Source organism: Myripristis murdjan, chromosome 24 (genome assembly GCF_902150065.1).
Source record: "Myripristis murdjan chromosome 24, fMyrMur1.1, whole genome shotgun sequence".
Lineage (NCBI taxonomy): Eukaryota > Metazoa > Chordata > Actinopteri > Holocentriformes > Holocentridae > Myripristis > Myripristis murdjan.
In genome coordinates this window covers 2,685,661-2,698,930 of record NC_044003.1, presented here as the reverse complement: position 1 = coordinate 2,698,930, position 13,270 = coordinate 2,685,661, and the positions used below count along the sequence as shown (strand labels likewise).

The 13,270-nt window shown below is 40.9% G+C and overlaps 1 long non-coding RNA gene across 1 annotated transcript; it reads right to left on the bottom strand.

Moving 5' to 3' along the window:
• Positions 1-6,834: 6,834 nt before the first annotated feature.
• Positions 6,835-12,001, bottom strand: LOC115356461 (uncharacterized). Its single transcript, XR_003927968.1, has 3 exons — positions 11,855-12,001; positions 7,190-7,316; positions 6,835-6,955 (listed from the first exon to the last, which is right to left on the bottom strand). It is a non-coding gene; the product is annotated as an uncharacterized LOC115356461 (long non-coding RNA).
• Between the last annotated feature and the right edge of the window lie 1,269 nt (positions 12,002-13,270).

The following is a 13,270-nucleotide window of genomic DNA, read 5'->3' as shown; positions in this document are numbered from 1 at the left end:
GGGAACTAGTCTTTATATTTTACAATATATTGAAATATATGCATAGACCATACATGTCTATATATTGATACATATAAAAAAAAAATATTGCAATCAAGACCAAAAACGGCACTATATTTTTACATGCAATAGTTTGTCTTTATATGTTCAAATATACTGCAATATATGCATATACCATATATGTATATATATCGCAACATAATATATAAAAAAATATATTGGGATTTTTCTTAACATTGCATATTTTCCAATAAACAACTATAACATATGCATGGACCACACATGGCATATATTTAGGGTCCGGGCAGCTTAGGACACCGGACACTGTTGTATTCCCAGGTCTTCTTTCTTTCTTTCTTTATTCTTCTTTCTTCTGAGGAAATCATACTTCCCATGGGTGAAAACTCACCAAACTTGGCACAAAGGTCCAGTCCCATGCCAGATTACCTCAGCTGCAAACTCAAGCCAGTAGTCCTGATGGTGGCGCTATCCCTTACGAAACAAAAATATATTGCAGTATACTGGAAAATATCATGTGATATATTAGATAATACATTTCCATATATGGGAACTAGTCTTTATATTTTACAATATATTGAAATATATGCATAGACCATACATGTCTATATATTGATACATATAAAAAAAATATATTGCAATCAAGACCAAAAACGGCACTATATTTTTACATGCAATAGTTTGTCTTTATATGTTCAAATATACTGCAATATATGCATATACCATATATGTATATATATCGCAACATAATATATAAAAGAATATATTGGGATTTTTCTTAACATTGCATATTTTCCAATAAACAACCATAACATATGCATGGACCACGCATGGCATATATTTAGGGTCCGGGCAGCTTAGAACACCGGACACTATTGTATTTCCAGGTCTTCTTTCTTTCTTTCTTTCTTTCTTCTTCTTTCTTCCAAGGAAATCATACTTCCCATGGGTGAAAACTGACCAAACTTTGCACAAAGGTCCAGTCCCATGCCAGATTACCTCAGCTGCAAACTCAAGCCAGTAGTCTTGATGGTGGTGCTATAGCAAGCCTCTAAAGTTCAAAACTTTCATAAGAAAATTCATAACAAATCAACCATATGTGCTACAGCTTCACAACTTTCATCAAACTGTAGCCTCAATATAGAAGAAACTTTTGTACATTTAAACCTATTGAAAATTATGAAGCCATCGCTCTGTTTTTTTTTTTTTTTTCAAAAACTGTAAAACTTCTTAAACCTATCTCCTCCCACAATTTTTGCTCAAATGTCACCAAACCTGCTACAGAGCATCTTCAGACTGTTCTACACAAACGATGTTCACAGATTTTTGATTTATCAAAAATTAAGCCTACAGTGCATCAAAATGTTTTACTGTAAATGCTACTGTAAACATATACCTGCAAAGTCTTGCTAAATAAATCTTCAATGTTCATGAAAAAAATGACAAAATTCTGGAGTCATGGTCGATGATGTGTGGCAAATTTCAGAATTGTATCTCAAAAACTGAATTTTTGACAGCATTTTGAATTTTGCTCTCATGTGAACAATTGGAGTCAATGTAAAATTTGCATTTTTAAACATCAATTTTTCACTTATGGAGCCAATCAATCATTGTTAAAAACAAATTAACATCATCTCCCTGTTGTCTAGATCAGTGTTTCTCAAATGGGGGTACGCGTACGCCTGGGGTAGGCTACTTAGAGGAAATCCAGGGGGTACTTGAGATTTTTTAAAATTATAACACGAGACTACGTTGCATAGATCCGACCGAGCAATCTGTCAAATGTCTACAAGACTACCTGACAAACACCAGGCAAACAGCTGATTTCTCAACTTAAGTAAACAAGAGCTAAACAAGATCCTCCGTGAATTTTAATTTCTATAATTAAGTGCCTCAGTGGAGTCAGCACCACGGACAGTAGGCTACCTGTAAGATTTTCCACGGAGATGTGCGGCTATATATTGTTATCAGTTATTAATTAGCCTATTAATCATTATTCATTTGTTTAGTCTTTATGAGTTTCCTGGGCCATTTATTTAATTAATTTGTCAGTTTGTTTGCGTCTGTACATTGAAATGAACTTTTAATAAATCAACACATCTGTGAAAACTGTTGTCTTTATTTCAGAGGTAAATTGATAACAGCCTGAAAAGGTGATTCTATAACTCTGTTCAGCCTTAATGTGGCTGCTTACTGTCCTTACTTTTGCTACATAGCCACATTAATCGGAGCTGATGTTAAATTGGAATGACACACCCCCAGCTGAAATGAAACATCTGCCAGTTAAAAATGACTGAGAAGTCGGTAGAAGTATAATTATCAGTCCATGAAAAAAAAAAAAAAATTTCCCAGCAGATATTCTAGTTACAACATGATTGAGCAAGCAGAGCAATTTTATTTTGCTATGTTTGGTATCTATTCAGTTTCAGGAAAACACGATGTAACCACTGGCTTAGTCAAATTGTCAAGCTGCTATTGAGCTGCTACTTGCCAATTAGCTCAGAGAGGTAAGTGACTGTCTTTGGCTCCAGAGGTTGCAGGTTCAAACCTCGACTGGTGCAGAATCCACATTGTAATGTGAACATCTTAATCATGTGCTCCAAACTGTGTGAGTATGACTGATCACTGAGCAGCATCTTCCTAAAAATGCCTGGACCCCATCGCTGCGCAGCAGCTGAAATTTTACGTATATTTCCAATACATGTTCCCATATAATTGGAATGTCATAGCTCATGTATTTATAAATATATTAACCCAGTGTTCATCACATAAATGTAAATACATTATGGAGGACTTTTATACATATAAAAGTCAATATATGAACACATATATTATATATTTATTGCAATATATGGCAAATATATGAAATGCGCAATTGTTGCTGTATTTTTCCATATATTAACATATGTTGCAATATATTGATGCAATATATAAATATATGCCACATATATGATTCACCTATATATTACACCATTTATTTCTGAGACATTTTCAAATATATAATATATTTCTATACATTGTTGTTCATATATTAAATGTAATATATTCTAATACATTACAATACATTGCATTTCATATATTGGTAAATATATTTTCTTTCCGTAAGGGTCATGACTGTGAATCTGAAAACAGATATAACATCTGTTTTATCAGTTTGAAATAATTACCCATAATCCACAGAGTGCTGTTCGTCTTTGAAGACAATAAGATGACCCATAGACCGGTCACTCTTCATGGACACACAGCTGGGCTCAGGGGAGTCTGGTCTCTGCTGCTGGATCCTGATAGAAACATCAGGAACACAGTGAAGGGATCTGAGTCCTCATTAAAAAATAACTGTAATTTTACTTTCTCAATATGCTAAGATAATAATGTCTTACTCATTTTTAGAGGCATATTTGTCTAAAATTTGTACAGATTTTTTTTGTTTTTGTTTTTGTCAGTTATGTTTTCAACAAATTGTGAGCCTGTAAAGTCCTTAAGACTTTATCAGAGATTGAGGGCTATAAAATAAAATTTGAGCTGGACCTTGAAACTCAGTCAAGAATGGGAGCTGAAACAAATCTATATCTCATGACTGAATCTGAACAATGATCCCATAACTCTTATCAGTGTTAAATAATTAACTTTGATTAATAGAGTAGTGTCCATCTTTGAAGTCAAATCAATCAATCAGAGACCAGTCACTCTTCATGGACACACAGCTGGATTCAGATTCAGGTTCAGGTTCAGGTTCAGGCCTTCAACACAACACACACAGAGCTTTTCCTGTGAATAATGCTGCTGTGCTGATTTGCCTGCTGAGCTCTGAGATGGAGAACAGTCATGGACAGTCAGAGATCCTCGTCTTACCTCTGAGCTTTGGTGGGGCTGTCATGTTCTCCAGACAGAGTGGTTCTAGAGGCGGGGAACCTCCTCTCTCTCTTCCCAGCCGGTTCCATAGCAGAGCCAACACCTTGACACAAACACAGCGGCTGATTGATGACAACAAGCTTTCCATGACAGGATGTGTGCTGTCTTCCTGTCAGCACCATGTCACATATACAGAGTGGACGTAACACTCAGAGCAGCCGCCCTTTACATCAAACCCACTGAGCAGCTTCAGTCAAGTTGATCCAGGCTGTCAGACTGGTTGTTTCCTGCATTTTCACCAATGAAATGAGTTCAATTCGCAATTTACCTTACACTGACTTCACTAAACAGAAAAAATACATTTTAAATATTTTAGATAAAGCAGATTTTGCCCTCAATGTGAGACATCAATATTGAAAATTAAGACCTGATGAATATTTACATCTTTTAAGACAGAAATCAGGTTTGGAAAGACTTCCCAGCTCCTTGTGGTCCCAGTCTGCTCTCAGTCCTCCACCTCTGAAACACAATGTAGGAGCCTGTTCATCAAACATCTCTAATGATCCCTGGTCGGCTCTTTACCTGCTGAGTCACATCCACATCAAATCCAAGAGACTTTCAGCTTCACCTGGAGAAGAAACACAGAGAGAGAAGACGCTGCTGACTCTCCTGAGACAGTCCTGAGTGTGTGTGTGTGTGTGTGTGTGTGTGTGTGTGTGTGAGAGTGTGTGTTTTGGAGGAAACAGGGTGCTGCTCCGCCCAGTCGAGTCCAACCCTACGCTACTACAGCTGTGTATGTGTGTGTGCGCATGTGTGTGTGTGTGTTTGTGTTCCTTCCTCATAACTTCAGTCTCAAAGTCCACACGTTGATGTTTGTGGACTTTGCCCTTGGTTCTTTAGTTGATCTGACTGTAAAGGATTTGACACCTGATATGGGCAGAGATAAGGCCTCTTGAGCAACAAAGTAATAACTTAATTACAGTTTTTTTCGACTGCTTACAAACTAATAACATATGCTTAAACCAATGTGGCAAAGCTTTAACTCATTGTAACTAACCCTTAAACACAGCGTGGCCATACCTTAGACATGTGCTGCTCTGAACTGTGTTTGCTATTCTACAACACACTTCCTCCTGAACACTAGACATTATTTCATACAGAAGACACCTCGCTCAAAAATGAAAGCATGTGGTTACCATTGGGAAAACACTTACGTTCAAAATATAAAACACATCAGGTAATTAGAAAACCTGAGACACACACCTGAAAGCACTTACTTAGAATACTGAACACCAATCAGGCGATGAGGTGGTGATTTTTTTTTTGCTTTACATACTATGTTTTATATTGTTTTTTGCTATTGTTTTATGTTTGCTTTACTGTACTGTAAAGTACAATATACTGTGTACTGTATACAGTTTTGAGTTGACACCTTTCTTATTTATTTTTATTTTTTGGGTTATTTTGGAAACAGTTGTTACTGTGAAAAAGATGCTTAATTTCTTTTCTGAGCTTTGCAGAACTCTTTTTGAAGAAATAAATGAAAAGCAGTGAAAATGCAGTGTTTTGTGTTCAGTATGTTATTGTGTTGCTGCTGATGTGAAAGTGTGTTCATGTGATGGAAATGTGTATCCTTTGTCATCAGAGTTACATTTTGACAAAGGATTTTGAAGTTTTGATGACATTGTTTCAGTTTGACATGAAAGTGAATGGTTTATTTCCAGGTGTTGTGTCTTATTTGCTTGTGTTTAGAGTTTTGGCACAGTGAGCAAAGCATTTACAAAATGACTTCAAGCAATCGAAAAAAACTGTAAGAGCTGCACAAAAATAATAAAGTAATAAATATAATAAAGTGCTGCACAAAACAACACAGAGTAATTGAGTCAGTCTTGAGCTCCTGACCCTGGACGAGGTGGAGCAGAAATGGTGCGACTCTCAGCGTGAGGTGAAGACACACATCACGTCCACAGTGTCGGTGCTGTAATGCAGCAAGTGAGGTCGCGTCTGCCAGCGTGTGAAATACCCAGTCAACCCAGTCACTGTGAGACTGTCACTGTCACTGACCTTCAGAACCAGGTGGCCATGTCAAGCTTCATCCCCACGTCTGTCCACCTCCTGAAGCCCTGAGCTGAGCCTGCTGGGCTGCCTCAGCCGTCCCGGGCACCAGCACCTGGACCCATTCTAGGAACCAACTTTAACATTGTGATCTTTTTAATGTGGACACAACACCCACAAACCTTTTGAAACCTTTTCAGCCTGTTTTTAAGCTGTGTTTACTGTCTGACCTGTCATCAGTGGGTTCATCAACGCTGTGTGTCCTAGCTTTGTTCAAACCCACAAAACTTTATTGTAAGTTCTAATGGAGATCCTGAGGTTTCCAAAGATCCCAAACATGAGCTGCTGAGATCCAGGGGAATGTGTCTAAAATGATGCACAGGACATGTAGATCTTTTCTGTCTGATGTGACGCTGCAGCCATAAAACAACAGCATCTTGGCTTTGAATATTTCCCTCAGCATCAGAGTGATGGAGCTTCAGCAGAGACACAACAGGGAGGAGACTCTGTGCTGCTTTATGGGAAGACATGCTGTCATCAAGCTGAAGATATTTAGGAGGGAATTCAAGGGGTAAAGCTGACTCCAATCACAAATCCTGAAAAATATTTTTGTACAGAAACTCATATGATTGTGTTGTTCTTTGTATTCTCTAGAACTTTGTGTTTTCACTGTCATCCAACAAAGAGACATTACACTCTAAATCAATTTCTTTAGGGCTGCAGTATATTTTTGGACTCAAGGTGGCAGTGTATGGACTGGTGATGCTGTTGCAACTATTCCGCTGCACTGCCAGTGTTATTTTTTTCCCCTCCTGTTTTCCAGGAATACCAGCCCCTACTCTGCCTCTGATTGGCTAACCCTGACCCTAACCCCGCCCTAACCTAACCTTGACCAACCGAACCAAAAGAGGCAATGAGTGGCAACAAATACTAGCCAGTCAGAGTTTGTTTAATGGTTTGCAGGGCGTGTCTTGCCAAGAAAAGCTTTGGGATCCATAACAACATGTACTGGCCATACCGGGGTTCAAATCTGTGATGGAGGAAGACAAAAAAACTTCATGAACGTAATTATCAGTCTGAGCTCAGGATGAATTAGACTGATAAAGTTTCATCAGAAATGAATCAGTGAATGAAGAGAGGGATGGATGAGAAATAGATAAATAGATAGATAATCTTTATTGTCCACAGAAAACACATCACAGTAAATCACAATACATGCAATAATAAAAGCACAACCTGCAGAGTGCAGACAGCAGTAACACACCTGGTTCCACTGTGATGCTGTTTTCCAGTTTAGCAGAGTTCTTGCATTTGGTATGAAAGACGTTTTGTAAATGTTCTTGGTTGCTGCAGCGGCTCTATAGCGCCTCCCGGAGGCAGTTTGATGGATACTTCAAAGAAGGCATGAACAGGATCAGATTCACCTGCATTTTATATATAAATCAAAGTTGTCCCTGCTCTTTCACAATAATTTGACTGGCCTCGTTTTTATTTCTGGATCATCTATTTCTGTTCTCAGACCCCAGGTGTCCACAACATGTACACATTAAAAGTTCAAACACTGTCAACAAGACTTCTGTAAACAATCTCTCAAATATTCTTGCCCTTATCGAATGAATCCAATTTCCAGATTAGATACAAGTGCTGCATTTATTTATTTATTTATTTTAAGATGCACTCTGTGTTTGCTGTAAAACTTAAATTGCTATAAAAAGGTTAATAAATATTTAAACTCCTCAGCAGCTCCTCAGTGTTTCTTTGGAAGAGGCCACTGTCTTCACACCACTTAGTAAGCTCATCAATGTGGTGGAAATATGAAGACTGATGAACTGTGTCGCCTGTCTGCACAGGACCCAATAACACCATGTCTTCAGCAGATTCATGCAATTTGGACTTGACTTATTTGAAATGCACCATGTGTGTCATCACCATGGTGAGAGATTTAATTTGTTGACCATCTCAGTTCCAGTTTAACACTCCAGCTTTCTCAGTCTCAACACCAGAACCATCTGAACTCTCTGGGGCCAGACGTGGAAAGAATTAGAAATTAAGAATTTAGAGAAATTAGAGATTAATGAATCAGTCAGAAAATCCATAATTTCTGTTGTTTCTCCACACAGGAAGCAAATCTTACACCTTAAATCTCACACAGAGACACTGAGGATTCAAACGAAACCCAAAACCCCGGGTACAGAGGCTCAGTGAAGGTGCTGTTGAAGGTGTGGAGGTGGATCAGTGTGTCAGAGGAGACGCTGTAGAAGGACAGAGAGCCAGCAGGCCAGTCCAGATACACTGCCACTCTCTTAGAGGAGGAGGAGACACAGATGGATGGGGATCTGTTATTGTGTCTGACAAAGAAACTTCCATCAGAGCAGATCAGAGTCCAGGACTTGTCATTCCTGCCAAATGCACAGTCATCACTGTTTCCTTTCCTGCTGATTCCTCTGTAAGTCACTGCTATATAAACCTCTCCCTCCCACTCGACCTCCCAGTAGCAGCGACCAGTCAGACCATCTCTACACAGGATCTGTTTCCATTTGTCAAACCTCTCTGGGTGATCAGGATATGGCTGCTCCTCTCTCACATGCATCACCTTCCTGTTGTCCTCAGACAGGACGAGGTTTCTGTTTGCTGTGTTTGTGTCCAGTTTGAGTTCACAGGAATCTGATGGAGAGAACAAGACACAACAGACCTGCTGTGGTTATTATCTGCTGATTTATTAAACAGTTTGATTATTGATTTGTTAACATTTTGATGATGACACATTGTGTCAGCCGTCCTCTTCATTCACAGCAGGATCTGTACACAAACTAAACAACAGTTACACTCTAGATATTTCTTCATAGATATAATAATGTATAATCAAATGAAAGAGATGTAACTATTTTTCTGTTGGTATTATTCTCAAGCTTGATTTACTTGGTGTAACCTTGATTCACAAAATGTTTCATACGTGATTTTAATTCTCTTAAATTAATGTTCTTCAATTATTAGTTCAAAATTACACCAAGAACTGTGATTGGTTGTCAGGTTTGTTGAATTCAGTGGAGAGAAGATGCGATGGGGAAACACCAGCTGTTGTAGTGCTTCACTGTTTTGTTTTCTTTTGTTTTTCTGACAAAAAAAAAAGTTTTTCTTATTTGATTTAGCACATTTCTTGAAACTGATATTTATGTTGTCAAAACCATGAACACAGGCACTGAAGAAAATCTTCAACAGTGTCTTTTTCCTCATCAAACTTTTTATTTCTGACAGTATTTATAGCTTTTTTATAGTTTCAATCATTTGTGTATGAAAAATAAAAGGAAACCACCTATCATTAGACTATGTATTAAAGGTGCTGTTAGTTTTAGGGAACCACAATTTAATTTCACTATACAACCTGTTGTATAATGACAAATAAACTTCCTTGTATCCTTGTGTCCTTGTAAAATCCAAGAGCTTGGATCTCAGTTTGGACAGTTTTCTGTGTAGAGTTTTGAAAATTATATCTGTAGCAAGGATGTGACGGGGGCAGTATGTGTGATTCAGGAGCTGTTAAACAGTCTGACTGCCATGGAGACAGGGTTAGGGTTAAGGTCAGGGTTAGGGTTAGGGTTATATGGAGACTGGTTCAAGAGGTGTCTTAACCCTCCCCAAGTCCACCACCATCTCCTCAGTCTTGCCAGTATTAAGGTGGAGGCAGCTCTTGTTGTACCAGTCCCTGAAAGCCTCCACAAGGTCCCTGTCCTCCTGCTCCTGCTCACTCCTTATACGTGCCACAATAACTGTCATCAGAATATTTTTGTAACAGGACTCAGAACTGAACTTAAAATCTGCTGTGTACAGGGAAATCCCTATCCCCACCAGCTTGTCTCTCGGTAGGAGGGCCTGGATGGTGTTAAATGCTCTGGAGAAATTGAAGGATAAGATCCTTAAGTAGTGTCATAGTAGTATGTGACAGTCAGAAGTAATTTATCTTAGCTTGTCGCCCTACTTTGCACACCAATATGAGACATGATGTTTTCCATAGCACCTGGACTCCTGTTGCAGATCTGCTGGAGGGGCTCAGATAACTGGGCTGCACAGTCCCTCAGGAGTCTTGGACACACACCATCTGGACCTTCAGCTTTCCCTGTGCGCAGTCTCCCGAGCTCCGCCCTCACCTCGCTGGCTGTGAAAGACGGGGGCGTGGCTATAAGTGGTGGGTATTGCAGCTGCCGTGGTGGGGGTGACACTGCATTCATGAGCAGCAGCAGAAGAAGTGAGACGGGGAACAGGTGCTGGAGCAGGTTGGACAATGGCCACTCCATCAAACATGTTAAAAAACAGGTTGAAGTTGTTGGCCTCACATCACCATCCATGACCTGGTTGCCCTTCTTTGAGTAGCCTATGATTCTCATTTCCTTCCACACTTGTCTGTTCTGCTGCAGCTTACTCTCCACTTTCCTTTTGTAGTCCACCTTTGCATCCTTCAGACTCTTCTTCAGCTTGCAGTGCACATGCCAGAGCTTCTCCTAGTCTCACTCCTTGAACGGCTGCTTTTTCTGGTTGAGAAGCATCTTGATGTTACTTGTGACCCAGGGCTTATTGTTGGGGAAGCAGCGTACAGTCTTTACTGGTATTTTCCTGTGCATCCAGGGGTACTGTCCAGTCTGTGCATTTGAAATAGTCCGTGAGAGAGCCGCTGGCCTCCTGAGACCATTTCCTTAATGAACAGGTGGTTAAAGCCACTTTTAATACACAGGTGGGCTGGAGAAAGACCTGATTGTGATCTAATCTGCCAAGAGGTGGTAGAGCAGAAGCACTGTAAACCTCCATGTTGTTTGCATAAAACAAATCAAGTGTCTTATTTATTTATTTATTTATTTTATCAAACTCAGGTTCTTCTACGCAGCAGTAGAGCCTGTTCTCCTTTATGGCAGTGAATGCTGGACCCTGAAGCCAACCTTGCAGAAGTCCCTGGACGGGTGCTACACCAGAATGCTGCGTGCAGTACTTAACATCAGCAAGAATACACGTTACCAACAAGATCCTGTATGATGGAATACCAAGGGTGAACGAGAAAGTAGCAGCCAGGAGGATGAGATTAGCAGGGCACTGCCAAAGGCATCAAGAACTGCCAGCCAGCAAATTGGTGCTGTGGGAACCAACACATGGGCACCAGTCACGAGGACGTCCCACACTAACATACGTGGACGCACTCAAGAAGGATGCAGGAGCGCAAAGTACCAACGAACTGGCCAGATGTATGGAGAATCGGGATGACTGGAAGCAACGATGGAGGGCTCGTCTGAGGACGACCTAGAGAGAGAGTCTAATTTTTCCTCATGGGACAGTCCACATTCTGTGCAAAACTAGTCAGACAGGGTGGTGCCTGTGGTGGAATGTAAACAACAATGGCAAAGATGTATGAAAACTCCCTCTGTACATAATACGGTCTAAGACTGACGGCCAGCACTTCAGTGTCCTGTCAGCAGATCTTGTCCTTCACTGTAACAGGTCCAGGATGACACCATCTATTGTTTATGAGCAGAATCAGTCCCCCTGTGACGACCCCTCTGCTCCACTAGTTGTCCCTGTGTGCTGGTGGCTGTTGGGTTTCCCTTTTTGTCTTTGCAGGGCAGGGCGGAGGGCGTCGCCTGTTTGACCGGAGCTGCTGATGAGCCACACCTGGGCCCGGTGTGGTCTACTATAAAGCTCACCCTCCTCCCCCATGGAGCTCTCTCCACTCTTTGCTCTCGCTGTCCAGAGCGGACGCGGCTGCTGTTTTGTTGTTTTCTGACACTTCCACACATCCACACATGCCTACACTACTGACCACTGACTTCCACATTTTTCCTCAGTTCTATGGGTTATTTTGGGGTAAATAAATATTCTTTTACGTTTGGGAAACTCGTCTTGTCTCCCATTTTTGTTGCAGCCTACGAGCCGGGCTGTGACACCCCACCTTTGCTCTTGCCTCTCACATTCGCGTCCAGTTAAGTCCACACAGGAATCAGGCGTGTTGCCATTAAGCCATGTCCGTGAAGCACACTACACTCCCTGTAAAGCAATAGTCCCCAACCCAGTCCTCAAGATCCCCCTGTCCTGCAGGTTTTTGTTTCAGCGCTACTCTTTCACACCTGATCCATTTTAGGTTGATTGGTTGAAACAGATCTACCTGATCAGGGCGTGCATAAAGGCGCATGGGCCTTAATTGGGTCAGGTGTGCAAGAGTAGAGCTGAAACCAAAACCTGCAGGACAGGGGGATCTTGAGGACTTGGTTGGGGACCACTGCTGTAGAGTCATGGGTTCCTCACCTGCAACAGCAGTTCATAACACTTATAGCAAGCAAGTTGACATTCCCCATCAGGACTGATGCCAGAAATGACTTGTATCTCCATCTCCTAGAATTTAACTAGGTTAAATTAACCGATTCTGCAGCCATGGAATGTCTTCCTAAGCTCAGGCGGTATAACCGTTTCTCTGGTTCTCTTCAGAGCCTGAGGGTCAGTCCCTGAAGGGCTCCACTAGGAGTGACTAATGTCCAAAAAAAAAAAAAACAAGAAAAAAACCTCACTCAAACATGGAAATACTTGGACTTGGTCGTGTCAGAGCACGTGTGTTTAACTTTTACTTTTACTTTTACAATGAAATGACCAAGGCTTTAGGTGAGCTTTAGGTGAGTGTATTCGAAATTTGGGAAAATGTCTAAATTTTTTAAATGAATATAGATTGTCTTTGTGGTGGAGCATCATATGTGATTTTGTTCGGTTTAACAGGTAAAAGCAGCTGAGAACAATCAGCAGAAACTGCAGCTGCAGCATCTAAACAGCTGAATGTTTGCTGCTTTGTGTTCAGAAGTCAAACTAAATCCACACTTACACTTCCTCAGACCTGGTTTCAACCACTGCTCTCCACCATGGTCCACCCTGGAGGAAGAAACAGAGTCAGAGCAGCAGATTCTCTTTGAGGATGGAAACATGGGCAGTAAATAACCTTCCCTATGAAGGATTTAGGAGACCAAATCACTCATATCCACCATTAAACATGAAACAATGTTCCTCAGCCCTCTATAAGACATTGTGTGTGTCTCTCCATACCTGAGAGCCTCCAGTCTCCAGGTTGGATCCTCCAGCCCAGCAGAGTGCAGCTTCACTCCTGAGTCTCCTGGATGATTGTAGCTCAGGTCCAGCTCTCTCAGATGGGAGGGGTTGGAGCTCAGAGCTGAGGCCAGAGAAGCACAGCCTTCCTGTGTGAGCAGACAGCCTGACAGCCTGCACACCATCACAAACACAATCAGTCCACCACATCATCTGCTTTGTGTTTTCACAAAAACCTACACAGGTTAGGAATCTGATCACTGACATGAAGCTGCATGTA